Source organism: Balaenoptera borealis, assembly GCF_965194805.1.
Source record: "Balaenoptera borealis genome assembly, chromosome: 3".
Classification (NCBI taxonomy): Eukaryota; Metazoa; Chordata; class Mammalia; order Artiodactyla; family Balaenopteridae; genus Balaenoptera; species Balaenoptera borealis.
The window spans coordinates 64,404,455-64,422,177 of record NC_138866.1 but is presented as its reverse complement, the minus strand read 5'-3'; the positions used below and the strand labels follow the sequence as shown (position 1 = coordinate 64,422,177).

The following is a 17,723-nucleotide window of genomic DNA, read 5'->3' as shown; positions in this document are numbered from 1 at the left end:
AGGACAGATACTGTGGCTTTTTCGGAGCCACGGGACAGAATGCTTGTCATAAGATGAAGGTATTAGCAAGGAGTAGTAGCAATAGAATTTGCTGTTCTTCTCAGAGGATTCAATCAAAGATTTTGAAAAGAGCTAACATAAAGTCAGAGTAAAACATTATTCCATATGCTCTGTCTTCATGAAAATATAACATTTAAGCCTTTTTGATATAGCAAGCAAAGCCAAGTGAAATATTTACTCAGATTCTATTATGGGAACTATGTGTGTGCAGATAGATAGATAGATAGAAATGAAAATTAGCACTTACACACTTACTGAGAGAAATCTGGATGAGGACCTTGCCATGATTTTGAAATCGCTCTTTTCACTGTCATTCTAGTGCAGTGTCCTTAGACATATGCCTTTCTAGACGGGCTCATAGTTTATTTGACTAAAGATTAGTATGCAGTTTAGTGTTATAAGAGGCAGTACAAGGAACACTTGAGTGTCACTGCTATTAGGAGAGGCACAGAGGATACAAATCCGGCAAACCTTTTGGTTGAATAACTTCTGTATTAGTCTAGAGAGCAGAATAACTTGGAACGTGTCTTATAAAAATGTGCAAGTATAGACTTAAGTTTCATGAAGAAAAAACCAAAAAATGGCTCTTTCTGTCTGGTTCATCCCTATCTTCAGTACCTAACACCTAGGTCAGTTAAGCAGCATAGTAGTTGCTTAATAAATACTTAGTGAATTAATCAATTAATTAACATGTCCACCATAACATTAATAGAATTTGTCTCTGGATTACAGGTGATTTGTAATCCCTAATTTTTCTTACTTGCACACTCTAATTTTTCTATAATGAAGATGAATTACTCTTAACATTGAAAAAAGAGTGCGTCTTGCCATTATTGAAAGGTCCCTGGAACCACTTCAATTTGTCTACTTATGATTAGCTCTGTTAATAATAAATATGCTGTCTGTCATTCACAAAAATCTGCTTCTTCAGGGCATACAGTTTGGGATTATTTTTCTAGCAGCGCTGATAGGCTCGCACTGATCCACTACACTCCCCTGCCCTGTTCCCCTGTGACTGAGAGTATGTGTTTATAGGCCAATTGCCAGGATTAGGAACACTGTCTTCGGCTACAGAACAGAGTAAAGGTGCTCACCTGAGGCCTCAGGTTCCTGACCTTGACCCTGTTACACAAATTCTTGAGGCAGCTGAGTTAACTCCCACTCATGCTAATGAGTTTGTCATTAGACCTGAGGTGAGCAGAACTGTGGCCACCTTCGGCTCTCTGCTCCTGGCCCACGGCAATTCTGGAACCTTAAGATACATTGAGAGAGATTTGGTTCATAAACATGTAAAGCAAGTGTAATGATACATCTCTGTTGAGGTTTTAATAATATTAAATGTCTATTTGTAATTTTTTTAAATCTTCAGTCATAGGCTCAACGCAACTACAATTATTATTTATTAAAAACTTTTGTTTAAAATATTAAAATATCTTTATTTTCTATACAGAATAAGGCAATAACCATGAAGAGTAGAGGAATGGAGTCATAACTTATGAGTGCATAGAGTGCTAGATTGTATTTTTTCCCAATGAAATGCGGAGATACAGAAATATTATCATGATTTGTGTTATAACACTGGAGTCAGAACTAATGCCAAGGAGTGTCTTCTCACCTTGATGCATGGGCTTTAGCTATGCATTTCCCATCCGCATTAATGGGAGATTCAAGGCTAAGCACCAAAGATAAAACTGAGACTATAATGTAAGCTTTGGATGTCGTCTGTTTGGAAACTGGTTCTCATTGTTATTTTATGTGCTGTGTTTTGCTTTGGGGGTTCCTGCTGTTACAGTTTTAAAATTCTACTTTCAGATATGGTAAAAGATAAGATTTCATAATAAGTAAAAGATGTAGCCTAATTTTTCCTGTCTTTGCCAATAAAATGAAATAGTGGTTTCGTATTCCAACTGAAAGATAAAGCCAAAGGTTTTCGGTTAAGATATTGGGTATGTGTCGCTCACACAATGTCTAGAAAATTCAGTTACCCGTCTGTTTGAAAAAGAAATTGGTGGACGTTTTCCTGACTGTCTATCCAATTACCAGTCTATTTTTTCCTCAGCTATTTTCATACATCAATGGTACCGCTATATTATGAAAAACAACAAGAGCCCTAGAACTATTTCACATGGTCATAATGAGCATGAATTGGAAATTAAGATATATGACAGGAATAGTGAGTAAATATAATGGTGCATATCTTCCCCTCCACATACACAGTGTTTCTGTACTCCTGGAAGGAACATTTAATCTTCTGTGGCTAAAATAAATGAAATTTATTTCTGCTGCTTGCTTAAGATCAATAAATGAGTAGATTTTGCCTGCTTTAATACTTCTATTCTTTGTTTAATCATTTGTGTATTTAACTGATGGCAGCTGCCCTAATTTAGGGCACATTAGAATGTGCCAGCCACTTCACTTTTGAGGATAAAAATTAAACAAATCGGTGTTTCACTTTGACATGCTCAAACAGAAGTTCCTAGGGTGTATTATTGTTACTAATAAGGTGGTAAATAGAGGTTTCAACACAGGCATAAACATTTAACTGGCCGGTTGTTTGAGAACATGGCTAGTTCATAGATGGATGGGCATTAATTGGAACTGTAGCTTCCTTAGCCTCTTTGAATATTAAATCTATATGCCAGTAAGACCGTCAATCTTAAAGTCTCACTTTGGGAGAGCATCACGGGTGGTGATGATATTGCTAAATGAGCAATGTAAGTTGAGAGAGAGAAGCATAAAGCAACATCCAGCCCTGATCCCATCTATGGGCACTATGCTTCTCAGTCAGATGCAGTAATTGATGAAGTTACTAACTCCTCAGTCAATTATACCCCGTCCCAGGACTCCACTGTGAAGCCACTGCTGTCCAGAGAGGAGGGACCCACTTGACATTGGACAAGAAGTGTGGTGACCTCATGAGTGAATCAAGACACCCATGCCAAGGGGAGCACTCTTAGGAGGGGACGCTAGGTGTGCAAAGGCTACGGCGCACAGAGCACCGCTAGCCCTGGGGGTCCGAGTTAGCAGCTGGAGTCTCGAGCTGGCCCGTTAGCCTCAGTCAGGCGGATAACAAAGCTTTCAGCTTCCCTGGGTTGCGGCAAACGTCAGGTGGTGGTGGCGTGGGCCGTCAGCCTGTCGGGCTGGTTTTCACTTGAACACCAGGAAATGCATGGATGGGTCTTTTTATTTTTGTCATTGTGGACAATCAAAAAAGAAAATCTTCTGTATTTATGTATTGTCATGGGTGCTACCTGGCTGGCCCCATCCTATCCAGTGCTTCCTAAGGACCTGAGATGTTAGGCCCAAGAGAAGGTTATAGCCCCCAAATCCAAAAGGACCAGATGGTTAAAGGCCACACACACAGAATAACACCAGCAAACAGGTAAGATAAAACCTAAAGGATCTCGAGAAACCTCACTTTGCTCAGAGGTGTGTGGCTCGAGTCAGGCCTCCTTCTCCCTGCTAGGTTGTGCTGTTAGCCTAGGAGGGTCCAAACCAAAACATAATATAAAGCTCCAACATCCGTGCATTCAGCATTTTACAAATCTCTTTGGAATGCAAGAGTAAATAATTCCTTAAACGGTTTGGCTCTTCCAGTAGTCAGTCTTGGACAGCTGTCAACAGGAAACCCCAAGTCATCTAGTATTAAAATCTGCTGTCACAGAGGGATCTGTCGCCTAAACCCTTGACACAGGACCTGTGAGAATTAATTTTACTTCTATTATTAGAAAGCACCGACAAGTATTTGGAGAAGATGGGGACACCTAGGAGAGTGGAACCCCATTTCTCCTAAATACTGCCTTTGATTATTTGCTTACTTGATAAAATAAGACAGGTTTTCTTAAGAAACATCCGTTACAAAATCATCCCCTTATAATGCATACTTAAGACAGTTTAGTACTACCAGCCATAATAATTGTGAGAAATTATATTTTTTCTCTTAAAAAACTCATTGAGCTTTACCCATCCCAACGCTCTGTAATTTTTAAATCTGGCATATAAATCCATATAACTTCTGTGACAAAGCATTTGTGATTGTATCTTGCTTTGGAGTTATTGACAGTTTTCCTTATGCAGGCAACCTCTCAAGCATCATCTAGCTGACTCTTAGTCTTTGCGTATCCTGCAGAGGGAGGGGAGGCAATGAAACACATGTGCTCTCGGGGAGACGTGGGTGAAGGAAGAGATTGTGCAAGGAAAGAAAACTTCCCTGTCCCCAGGCCATCGCTGGCTTCCTTGTGCAGATTCCCACCACTGCTCTGTGCATTGGCTGACCTAGCCAGAAACAGAGGTCCCAACCCTGTTGCCCTGTTGGATCCACTTTTCACTGAAGGAAGAGGATGTTTGGAACCATAGAGGGGGAAGCGGAGGGCAGGGATCAAGGGCAAGATTTTTTTTGATCACCACAGAAGTTGGAGAGACAGGAACCTGAACTCTTGAGAGGGAGGTGATATGGTCTCCAAGAAGGCAATTAAGTACACAAGGAGTGTGGGAATTGTGGGAATTAGGGATCAAAAGTGTAAGGCGAACAGGTTGAGCGGTCTCAGACAAGTTCCATTCCACCCTAGTGCCTCATTTTCCTTCTCTCAAGCAGAGGCAGTGTTAGAATTAATTAATTTGGCAGGGTGCTCTGAGATCCACCCATGAGAGACTCGAGCAGTGTACGTGGAGGTTTTGTGTTGCTGTCATTCTTGTTTCTAGAAAAAGGAAAGCTTCCTCACTGTTTACCAGCCCCTCAAACCCCCATGCCTCGAAATAAGAAAGAAGTCAAAGTAACCTCTTGGCTTTATCCGCTGAGTATTTACACGCACTTCATTCAAACCTTGCCTCAGCCTTCTCTCTGAGCACAAATACTGTATTTTTCTGTCATTAACATTCTCTGTGGGCCTGAGTTTCCAGTGATCTTATTCTAACCTTATTGTTATTTCTGAATATTATGCAGGGCTGATAATGTCATTGTCTTGGTGTTTGTCTTGCTTTGGTTGGTTATTTTTTAGGATGTTCTTCATGCCTGGTCATAATGCTTCTCGTAGCAATTCCCCTAAAGTTTCAAAAAGTCCCCCAAATTTGACCTTTCGACACAGAAAGTCTACTGCTTCTGAGACTGCATACCAACGCAGCCTGACTCTGCCCTCACTGCTTTACAATTTCTTTCCTTCTTTTTGGCAGAACAAAAATGTCCAAGTTCTGTATGTTTGCTTATAAATACATGACTCAGCTGTGTTCCCATCCTTTGTGTCAACAGGAAAATTCCCTTGTTCTATGTTTAGCTTGAATAATTACCAAACTGTTTGGGATTAGAATGTGAGGATGTGACCTCACAGCAATTTTTTCATTTCCTTTCTCTGTCTTTAATACATTTCAGAAACTGAAAACACCAAATCTGGTTGGTTTGTTTGTTTGTTTTTTTGATGCTTATCAGTAATGGAAACATTGCAAAACAATCAGCCCAATACCTATGCTTTGTTCATTTATTGCCTTCTCTGAAGATAAATTGACTGTACTCAACTCTCTTCAGCATTTTTCTTCACCTAGATATTATTGCCTTGTGCAGACACCCCAAGGTGACTGTTATCACTTAATTAAATCCTTGCACGCTGGGAAGAAAAAACAACATTGTTCCTTCATAACCCCAAGGAGCCTATTTTTAAGGCACTAAGCCTTTTCCCTGTTTTATTAACTTATTCCTGGCTACAACAAGACATACTTTTGTTGATGAGCAAAAGGTTGTATTAGCTTTTTATTTTCTGGGTAAACTTATCTATTCTCTGGGAAGAGAAAAAAAAAGAACGGACATTGCCAGAGAAGAGAAAAAAATGGGGTCTCTTCAACCTCCCTGATTCTAGTAAAGGTCTCTGTAAACACGGAGCTAGAAACTAGAAGCAGGGGGATTCGGGGAAGGGAATGAGAAAATAAAATGTAAACATAAAATGGGAACAAGATGAAAAGTAAAATGACGTGTCTGTCTCCTGGGGGAGCATGCAGGCTAGAGGACACCGCTGTCAAGCTAAGGAAGCCAGGCGTGCAAGTTACATGGCTTTTTTTTTTTTTTTTTTTTTTTTTGGAATAGAGAAGATCTATTGATACTTCTCTTTGTTGCTGCCTAGAGTAGCATCTCTTTATTAACCTCTAGCTTAATATGTTTATTTTTTTCCTACTCAGGATTCCTTCTTTACCTTATGGTATTGGACACCCATTATCAACCAGTTCTGTACTCACTTATGTTTCCAGGCATCAAAGAAATACCGTTGGGGTATGTTTAGAAGTGCGTGCAAGAGTGTGTGTGCACACACGCATGTTAGCAATAGGGATGCACAACCTGTAACCAGCAGTTCTAAGTGCAGCACTTGATATCAAAAAGTTCACTTGCTGCAAAGGAGTTATTTGTTCATGCATAGTAAATGAAGTACCTTTTAGTTTGTTTCTAGTCTATTAAATCATGGGCCAGAAAATGGGTTTCTCGCTTCTAACATTTGGACCCAAGGAAGCATATGTGTTTATTCATGATGCTAAATCATTTTACCACACGCTGTGTTCACCAACAGAGTAAATGCTGCTTAAAGCTGTAATATTGGCAAGAGCGGTTGATGCTGTGACAGGCTGGGGTTGGATAGAGACCTGGTTCTTAAATAGTTGGATAATTAAGCTATCTGAGCCATCGCTGATCATTGCCCACAGGTTACACGTTTCTCAGCTGCACACACAGGACACATGATCGTGAGCACTGACTTCCCCCCTCATACAGTGCAGGAGGAGGTCAGTGGCTCAGTGACCCTACCTCTGAAATGGGAAACGTGTAAACAGCTCTAGGATGATATGAGAATGAGCCCAATGATGCCTGTGAAATTTAACAAAAGGGCCATCTGTACAAGCACCAGGAGTTGTTCCTCGCTTGGTGCATGAGAACGTCCAACGCCTACATGGAGTGACTGAGAATCTCCATGAGTTGCTTCTTGGATTCGGGTCGGATCTGCTGTAGTTTCCATCTTGCCAGCCAAGCGGATGCCTGTGGCTATGTGTATTTCAGCGCACTCACTGGAGTGCATTGGTTTAGCTTCTTTCCCCTGCAGGTTAATTTCTTTTCCTTTGTCATAGCATTGTAAATATCTCACTGAGGCAGGTTAGAGCCCTGGCAGACAGTGCCTTTTGTAGCACCCATTTGACTTTCACCCTGAGCTGTGTTTGTCTGAAGAGTGTGCTTGGTGTCATGATGAAGTGAGTATGGAGGTGTGTATACATATTTGGTTTCAAGTTCCAGTTTTGCTGGCCAGACACTCTTCATGGCTTTCTCCCGACAACCTTAGAACACAACCTAGAATCATCATTGAGTATTTGTCTGTCTGTCTGTCTCTCTCTTACACACACACATACATACATATTCATTCATCCTCCCCCTCCCCAAGTTCAGGCAGGGTCATTCTTAAGCCATTCTTCTCAGCAGTGTACACCTGGCCTTCCAGAATGTCCAGTCAGGAGGCAACCCACCTGTCTTCAGTCACCGATTGTTATTCATAATAGTCTTCAGTGTCAGGAAACCCTTCCTTTACCACCCAGATCCTGCACACTGCATTTGCCCTTTACAAACAGAAAGACTGGCTGCCAGCCTCTGCGCAGGAACCTCACCCGTGCTCGCGTCACCCCCAGGGCTCCTCCAGGCTGAATAATCCCATCCACTTAACCATTCTTTAAAAGTCTTATGTTTCAATTATCTGACCATTTTTTCAGCTTCCTTTTGAACCTTTTCTCAATTCTTCTTTCAGTAAAGCAGCAACCCCCAGAACTGATTTTAAGATCTAAACAGTGCTGAATTTTTTAAATTTTATTTTATTGAAGTATAGTTGATTTACAGTGTTGTGTTAATTTCTGCTTTAAGCAAAGTGATTCAGTTATACATATATATATATATATATATATATTCTTTTTCGTATTCTTTTCCATTATGGTTTATCACAGGATATTGAATAAACTTCCCTGTGCCATAGAGTAGGAACTTGCCATTTATAAACAGTGCTAAATTTTTAAAAAATTAACTTAGAATTCAAAAATTCAGAGTTGATGGCTCCCATTGATAGGCATTTAACATAAAAATAATGAGTTGATCACTTGCCCCGTGTAAAAGAACTGTCGGTACACACACACACACATACAAACACACGCACGCATGCACGCACACACATACACACACACACGATGGGAGGGAGATGTTGGCCTTTACACAGCCCTGGAGAGCAGGAGCCACTCCCTAGGACACCATGACCTATGCTTGCTGAGCAGGAGACAGCCAGCAGCCTTGAAGTCTCTCACATACCTGGGAGGACAGGTGTTATTTGAAGGTAAACAGAATTGGACTCAGGCAAAATTGTCGAGTGGATGAAAGACTTCAGCATTGGGCATTTTTTATTCTCTTTCCTCGCCACCCCCTATCTGCCCTCCTGTCCCCACACTGATGAATGTGCAGGCCAGCGCTGTGTACTTAGAAGAAGTAGTTACTGAGGTAAAGCACGCTGCTGCCAAAGAGAGAACCTCAGTGGGAATTGCCTCCCTCCTTCCTTCATCTCGTTTCACACTCTCGCTAGCCCATTCTCATGTGGAACACAGTTCGAGGAAGCTTAGAGACCGTCTTCTCTCCAGCCCATATCCACTTTCATCTGCTTCCAGTTATACTTGAAGAGGGAGCGGTGGAAACAATACAGAATTAGTATAAAATCATTACAGTATCAGTATTTTCAACAGCAACTTACTAATAGAAATGTTACTGTTAATATCTTCACTACTTCAATACCTAGAACTTTATCCATTCTTGCTTCAAATTCTTATAGATTTTTCTATCAGTCTGTTACACTTTAGCCTGGATGAGTATTAGAATACAACTTACTTTTCTGGGACTATCAGATGTCTATTTCCAATACTGTTTGGGTATAGGAGAATTGCTCTTCTGTATGTTTGCCACAGTATTTTTAATGCATGTGTATTATTTGGGTTAAAAGGGTAAGAGTTGCCTAGGAATCAACCTATGTAAAAAATCGCACTTGTGGAATGAGATCTACCCAGTAGATTATGATTTACCAAAGTACGGCTTAAACCATGTCTGGCAGACTGTCGAGACCTGCTACAGTCTCTTGGTTGGCTGAGGTCACAATCAGAGAAGACAACCACCACCTTCTTGCCCCAACTCTGCTCTGGACATCCCCCTGAGAACTATTTCTCTGCCTTCTTCCCCAGAGAACTCAGATCTATAGGGGGGCAAATAGTAGCAGTTTGGTACCAAAAAGTTAAAAACCTCTGCCATGAAAAAATATGGTCCAAGTCCACGGAGTCAATATATAGTACACAGGCTGCATTTGTGTTCCTGCCACACAACTACCACTTACTAACTCTATGATCTCAGTTTCCTCATCTCAAACAGGGATGATGATAGTATATACAGGCCTATCTTGTTTTATTGTGTTTGGCTTTATTGCACTTCAAAGACACCGTGCTTTTTACAAATTGGAGGTTTCTGGCAACCCTGCGTCTAGCAAGTCTAGTGGTGTCATTTTTCCAACAGTATTTGGTCACTTCATCTCTCTGTGTCAAATTTGGAGAATTCTTGCAATATTTCAAACTTTTTATTATGATTATATTTATTACTGTGATCTCTGATCAGTGATCTTCGATGTTACTATTGTAATTGTTTTGGGGCACCAAGAACTGTGCCCACGTAAGGCGGCAAATGCTATGTGTGTTCTGACTGTTCTACCGACCACCATTCCCCCCATCTCTCTCCCTCTCCTCAGGCTTCCCTATTCCCTGAGACACAGCAATATTGAAATTAGGCCAGTTAATAACCCTACAGTTGCCTCTAAGTGTTCAAGTGAAAGGAAGAGTTTCATGTCTCTCCCTTTAAATCAAAAGCTAGAAATGATTAAGCTTAGCGAGGAAGGCATGTTGTAAGCCAAGATAGGCTGAAAGCTAGGCCTCTTGTGCCAAACAGTTAGCCAAGTTGTGAATGAAAAGGAAAAGTTCTTGAAGGAAAATAAAGTGCTGCTCCAGTGAACCCATGAATGATAAGAAAGCAAAACAGCCTGATTGCTGATATGGAGAAAGTTTTAGTGGTCTGCATGGATCAAGCCAACCACAACATTCCCTTAAGCGAAAGCCTAATCCAGAGCAAGGCCCTAACTCTCTTCAATTCTTTGAAGACTGAGAGAGGTGAGGAGGCTGCAGAAGAAAAGTTTGAAGCTAATCAAGGTTGGTTCACGAGGTTTAAAAAATCAAGGCATCTACATGACATAAAAACACAAGGTAAAGCAGCAAGTGCTGATGTGGAAGCTACAGCAAGTTATCCAGAAGATCTGGCTAAGATAATAAATGAACATGGACATACTAAACAACATTTTCAATGTAGACCAAAAAGCCTTCTGTTGAAAGAAGATGCTATGTAGGACTTTCATAGCTAAAGAGGAGAAGTCAAAGCCTAGCTTCAAAGCTTCAAGGACAGGCTGACTGTCTTGTTAGGGGCTAATGCAGCTGGTGACTAAGTTGAAGCCAATGCTCATTTACCATTCTGAAAATCCTAGGGCCCTTAAGAATTATGCTAAATCTACTGTGCCTGTGCTCTATAAGTGGAACAACAAAGCCTGGATGGCAGCACATCTGTTTACAACATGGTTTACTGACTATTTTAAGCCCACTGTTGAGACCTACTGCTGAGAAAAAAAAAGATTCCTTTCAAAATGTTACTGCTCATTGACAATACACCTGATCACCCAAGAGCTCTGATGAAGATGTACAAGATTCATGTTGCTTTCATGCCTGCTAATATAATATCTGTTCTGCAGCCCATGGATCAAGGAGTCATTTCAACTTTCAAGTGTTATTACTTAAGAAATACATTTTGTAAGGCAATAGTTGCCATAGATTGTGATTCTTCTGATGGATCTGGGCAAAGTCTGTTGAAAGCCTGGGAAGGATTCACCATTCTAGATGCCATTAAGAATATTTGTGATTCATGGGAAGAGGTGAAGATATCAACATTAACAGGAGTTTGGAAGAAGTTGATTCTAACTCTCATGGATGACTTCGAGAGTTTAAGACTTCAGTGGGGGAAGTAACTGCAGATGTGGTGGAAATAGCATGAGAACTAGAATTAAAAGTGGACCCTGAAGATGTGACTGGATTGCTGCAATCTCATGATAAAACTTTAACCGATGAGGAGTTACTTCTTATGGATGAGCAAAGAAAGTGGTTTCTTGAGATAGAATCTACTCCTGCTGAAGATGCTGTGAAGATTGTTGAAATGACAACAAAGGATTTAAAATATTACCTAAACTTAGCTGATAAACTAGCAACCGGTTTTAAGAGAACCGACTCCAATTTTGAAAGAAGTTCTACCATGGGTAAAATATTGGGTTGGCCAAAAAGTTCGTTCGGGTTTTCCTGTAAGATGTGATGAAAAACCTGAACGAACATTTTGGCCAACCCACTACTATCAAACAGCATTGCGTGCTACAGAGAAATCATTCATGAAAGGAAGAGTCAATCCATGTGGAGAACTTCGTTGTTGTCTTACTTTAAGAAATTGTCATGGCCACCCCAGCCTTCAGCAACTACCACCCTGATCAGTCATCAGCCACCAGCACTGAGGCAAGACCCTCCACCAGCAAAAAGATTATGAACTGCTGAAGGCTCAGATGACAGTTAGCATTTTTTCACAATAAAGTATTTTTAGTTAAGGTATATACATTGTTTTTTTAGACATAAATCTATTGCACACTTAACAGACTATAGTATAGTGTAAACATAACTTATATGCAAGTGGGAAACCAAAAGTTTTGTGTGACTCGATTTATTGCAATATTCACTTTGTTGTGGTGGTCTGGAACTGAACCCACAATATCTCTGGGGGGTGCCTGTACATCAGAGTTAGGAAGTGAGGATTGAACTGGGTTAGTCAATGTAAAGTTCTTCTCCCAGGGTCCAAAACAGAGACTGCCTCAACAAATTCTGTCTGCCACTCATCAGCATGGTGTATATATAATATCATACATACACACACACACATATAGATATATCCTTGAATAGTTCTCATTTTTAAATGACCATGCTTATGAAAGTAAAATTAATTTTATCCTGTTTTTATGGGTTTTTTTCTTTCTCAACTTCTTGCTGACATTACAATCTTATCCAAGTCTCCCGCCCTATATTTCCTTAATGTGTTTCTTTCTGATAACTTCCATAATAGCCTTTCTCTCCTTTACAAATATTCTGTTCCCAGCTTGCGTTTTTTAAAGTTCTAAAGAAGAATGTTTATGAGCAGGATGAAATCTTATTTCAACCATGAATACTGAGTCCTCTTCTTGCTTGTCCTTTTAAGTTCTTATCTAACTTATTTAATTTTACTGCCTTTAGTACATTTTCCCTCTTTTTCCAAGTGTGTATTTCTCCTATGCCAGGTAAAAACCACTCTTATTAGCAGAGACTCTTTCTTAATCAGCATCCCAAGTCAAATAATAACCACTGTGGGTGCCATTTATTAAATACCTACTATATGATGGCACTTTTATGTGCATTAACTCTAATCATCTTAACACCTCTGTTGAGTAGAATAAATAAGGTATAGATATTATTCTTTACATTTTCATTTAAGAAAACAGTAAAGTTGCAAGTTCAGAGTTACAGCTTAGGTCTGCTTGAGTACAAAGCTCATGTGTTCTTTTCTATTGCACCAGGCTGCCTCTTGAAGACTTTGGAGTATGCTCATTTCAGAGCTGGGTGTGGCACCTCTTCAGCTCTGGCCACATAGGCTCTTTAGCTTCCTGGAAGGAATTGAGGAGACAAGGCCATAATTGTCCCATCTTCTCTGCCATCGGCCCAAATCTTAGAGTCCCTCTGAACCTGACCGGGGACTTTCTGATAGAGCCATGCCTCTCATGTTGACTAGAAGATGGAATTAAGAGAGGCTTCTCCATAGTGCCAGGTCTTTGAGCCATGAGCTATGGCTTTGGCAGGATAGCCCCCTCGCTGGGCATTTTTCAAGAATTCAAGCAGGTCCCTCCCTGGTGGAAGCTATGGAATGTGCTTCTAAACAGTGATCGCAATTGAGGCGCCCTGGGCTCAGAAGGAGTCCATCTGCCTGACGCATCTCCTTTTCCTTCCTCAACCCTCTTCTTTCGGGCATTCCTATAAAGTCCCCTGACTCTGAAAGTCTCCTGTTTCACACCTCTTAATGAGGCCAGAAATCTGTCCCTGTGGCTCAGACACCCCCGCCCCCTTTCTGGTGCCTCACCTGGGACTTGGGTGATACCCATATTGCTTCTTCATTGAGGACCCTGGAGAAACACTAGAGAGAGATGTGAAAGGACCAGTTCTCTTTAAACCACTTTAGCTGCTTACTGTGTCAGCCATCCTGTTGTCAATTGAGCAGAGCAGAAAAGTGGTGGGAAGGGCCCTAATGCCTCAGCCCACGTCCTCCAACACAGACGGCATCTCTCCACACCTGAGTGTTTAAGCCTATATGTTCTCTTGTGTGATTCATTCAAACTTCCTAATACATCGAAAAGGGACATTGGTAATATATGTCCTTCAAAAAGTTGCCGGATAACTTGCTACACCCACCATTCTCTTGTGTGTGTCCCTGGAAGCCAAAAGATTTCAGCCTTGAAGAAGCAAACATAAATGATTCACAGCAGAACCCATAGATTTTACTCTGTGTAGCAAACCTTTGGGGACAAAGATTTTTATCCTGCTCAAAAATGAAGATTTTGTGTCATGTCACGTTATTGAAATTTTTAGTTGAGATAACATAATCCAGTGCATTAAAGAAGCCCAATATAAGGAAGAATTGCTTTTTGGAAGTAAGTGAAAGAATTTCTTTTGTTCATTGCCTATAAGGGTATGTTACTTAAACCTTGCTGAGATTATGGAAGAGAGCTGACCTCACTGCATTATGGAATATTGATAATAATGTTAGTCATTTACCGCTACACTGTCTTGGTCTCACTAGCTCAAGTGGGATTCAGGATGTTGATAAACTGAGGAGACCTGTGCCGACATAAAGTACATTAGTTCTGCCTAGTAGGTCATGCCTGTGTGCTTTTAAGCCACATCCATTAGGCCGTGTCTGTGTGCTCCTTAGGAAATGGAAAAATAATGTTGGCTATACACTTTCATGAAAGGTGCCTACCATGATGGAAAAGAGCCAGGAAAGGGATAAAAATCTGGTGGAGGGGAGCAGCAAATGTCTTAAGCAAGTGCGATTACTTATAATGAGAACAGAAAGAACATACAGAAAATGATAAAGGCTTAAGGTTGTGTTTGTAAAACCCTTAATATATTTTTTATTTGCTTCGGGATAAAAGTCTTCCATTAGGACACAGAGGCCAATTTGAGTCTTTAGGGGCTCAGTCCTTTAGGGAAACTCACTCTCCAGCCTGTGAAGCGTTTAAGTAGAAATTAAAGTAGGTCATCCTATTACTAGGGAGAAGCCCCCAAGCAAGACAATAAAACAAATCTCACTTGTTGGAAAAGGTCAAGGCTAAAATGAACAAATCTCATTGGAGGCAGAAAGAATCTATCCCCAATATTCAACCACATAAAACTTACACTAGCCTACACAAATTTGGAGCCATTCTTGGTCTTCGAATTTTGTCAGTAATCACTATTCATCCATGAGTCAGATATATAAACATTTTCATAGTTGTTTTACTGCCCAGGGGAGTTTTCACATACAAACACGTTCAGAACAGGATTGCTGGGAACAGTAGCTGAGAAGTATGGTACACACCGACCACCACACCACACCATCCCCACAACCGTCAATATCTCTTGCACTAAATGGATGAATGCAGAATGCAAACCAAAAGGTAAAAGGCAAAGAGATAAAGAAAAGGAAATAAGAGAAAAAAGGAAAAATGAAAAGGGGGCTGAAATGAAAACTAGAAATGGGCTTGAAGCTGTTGATGCCAAACCTATACACTGGTTTCCAAGGTGATCCCAGGTGATGTTCTATAATACTTCCTCACTTTTTTCAGGCTACTATCATTCGTGAGGAGGTTGGTGTTTACTTACACTCTAAGTTATGTTTAAGGAAGAGTTGTAATGGGGATTCATCTTTCTTTCTAAAATTATTAGGTTGTTCTCCATTAAAAAATTAAGTCTGCAAACTTATGCGATGGAATATGGTAGATATAGGTAGAAAATGTCTTAATTGGGGAGTGGATCATCTTGTAGTCTTGGGATTCTAGACAGCTAAGAAAAATACCATCCTAGTAATGAAAATAATACTAGTTCACCTGCCCATCCCTTAAAAGAAACCAGGCAGAGGGCCAAGTGAAAAATCAGACTTGGAATTGTTCCTTCCTACCACTATTGCTGGCAATTTGGTTGCCTTTGACATAGAAGGTTGAGAATGACTATGTAGGAGGTGACAGTTGTGGCTGAAGGTATTATAGGGCTGTATGGTTGAGGCCACTATAAATTCTGTAGATTAAATAGAATTTTAATAAGTCCAATAGTCATTGAGAGGTAGACTGTCATTCACCAAATGCATTGAATGGTGGAATATATCCATTTTCAAATTATTTTTGTTCTAACCTGTCTTTAGCTATTTAAGTCAAAAGTGTGGGTAAATGGATCATTGTGCACATTAGAATTAGACTGAGACTATTGATTCAAGGTTTCTAGTGAATGAATTATCAATATGACCAACTGCAAATTTCTTTTAGAATTGCTGCAAGTTGGTACATCAGTGCCTTTGAATAGATCATGCATGACATAGTTATGTTACAGTTATCGTTACAGTGAATCCCTGCAGGATGTGTAACGTTATGGCTATTATATAACTTCAGTAAAGCACATGGCCCTGAGTCACTGAAAACACTTTATCCAGTGATTCCTCAGGTGTGTTAGTTGATACAGCCTCTAGAGTTAAAATAGATATGTGGTGTTCTGTAGCCACCCATGGCAAATAGACCAAGACAAAATGCACAGCCACTTAGACCTGCCTAGCAGACTGATGTGCTATGTGCTGCTTAGGAAAAAGTAGAATAGCAAGGTCTGTCACTCGTTGACAGGTGTCTAGGATGTCAGTTACTGGCCTCCAACTTCACTAAGGAACCTAGAAAAGGGGAAGATCCTAGTTGATGATAACATTCCTGGACAGGGGGAAAGGGAAGATTATGGCTGGGCCAAAACTTTTTACATTTCCTTCTGCCCAGGGTATATGGTGGCATTTTTAGCTCCATGAAATGATCCATCCCTGTTTGGGAATTATAAGACCATATGTGAGCACCTTTGGAGATACCTGGATAACCAAGTATCCAGGCATCTCAAAATTTATAGAACAGATCTGTTCCTGAAAAGTTGACCATTTAGTGACAGTACATGTATTGCATCTAATTTGCCCTTTGACACCCATGATGCGTTACTCTGGTAAAAACTTCAAGACAAAACAGAATTATAACTTCTGAATATTTTTTAAACAAATTTGGGAACATATTTTAAAGGAAAAAACTCACAGTGATTATTTGACTTAGTCAAATAGCAAAAACAGAAAATAGTTGGGTCTGTCATTTTTGCTGCCTCGTAGGTGGGTCCGAAAGGCATGAGATGGTAAGCCCAGTCGTTTCCACGGTTTAGATACATCGTTCACCTTCTTCAAATCACTGTAATATGTCTGATTTGACATTCAAGCTAGTCACTTTATGTTTTATCTTTGCATTTCCATTAGCTATACTTCTCTATAGACAACTTCAGTCCCATGATACCTATTAAATCTCACTTCGATTTTGGGTAAAGCATCTTTTGATCCTGGAAATTCAAGTAATAAAATAACCAGTAACTCTTCAGTGGTGGCACTGAATTCTCTTCCAGTCACAATAGTCATCAAAGGAAATCAGGAACAGGAGGAAAACGCCAATCTCATTTTTCATATTAAAAAATTTCACTTTAGAAAGTCAGTGGAAAATATCAGAATTTAATTTTCTTCTTTACTAATGTCTTTATCCCACAAAATTACAGACACCAGAAACTTCATAGTCTAGCCCAGTCCTTTCATTCTGTTCCTGAATTGAACCACAGTAGAAGCCAAGATATATAGCCAAGTACCATTGCTTTTAATGGTATAAATTTGGACTGTCATTTAATATACACCTAGCAAATTTGGTGCTAGCAAATTTCACACTCAATTGCTCTACTTTGAAGGATATCATCTAGAGATTCTCTGAAGAAGATTTCTTATGACATTATTTGTTATGCTTTGGAGATATCCAAGTATGTTAGCAAACAACAAAAATCCACAATCCCTTTTGCTTCACCTGTGTTAAACAGGCATGTGGAGATAAAAGCAGAAGCATTTCTTTAGACCCCTGAATAGGATGAGAGCTCTGTGGACAAGCATATATGCCGTTCTTTCTTACCTAGACTCAGCGGCCAACTGTGAAATGAAAATAGAAGGTCGGCAAAGCAGTCGAGAGCCGTAGCAGGTGGTAAACCAAGCTGTTTATCTCAAGATCATTCAGGACCTGGTTTCTAATTCCATCAGAGTAATTGATTTTCACATAAATATGCATCTCTGCTTTGTATGGAGCTAAGGCAATGAAGCAATGTAGCCTTTAAGCATTTGAAATGTACAGAAAACCAATATAAAGATATCAATATTGCAAATATAAGGTACAGAATAGGTG

The 17,723-nt window shown here is 40.1% G+C and overlaps 1 protein-coding gene across 12 annotated transcripts in view; it reads left to right on the top strand.

Moving 5' to 3' along the window:
• NPAS3 (neuronal PAS domain protein 3) overlaps positions 1–17,723 on the top strand; it is an 853,648-nt gene that overhangs the window by 585,097 nt on the left and 250,828 nt on the right. The gene's annotated exons all lie outside the window — the stretch shown is intronic.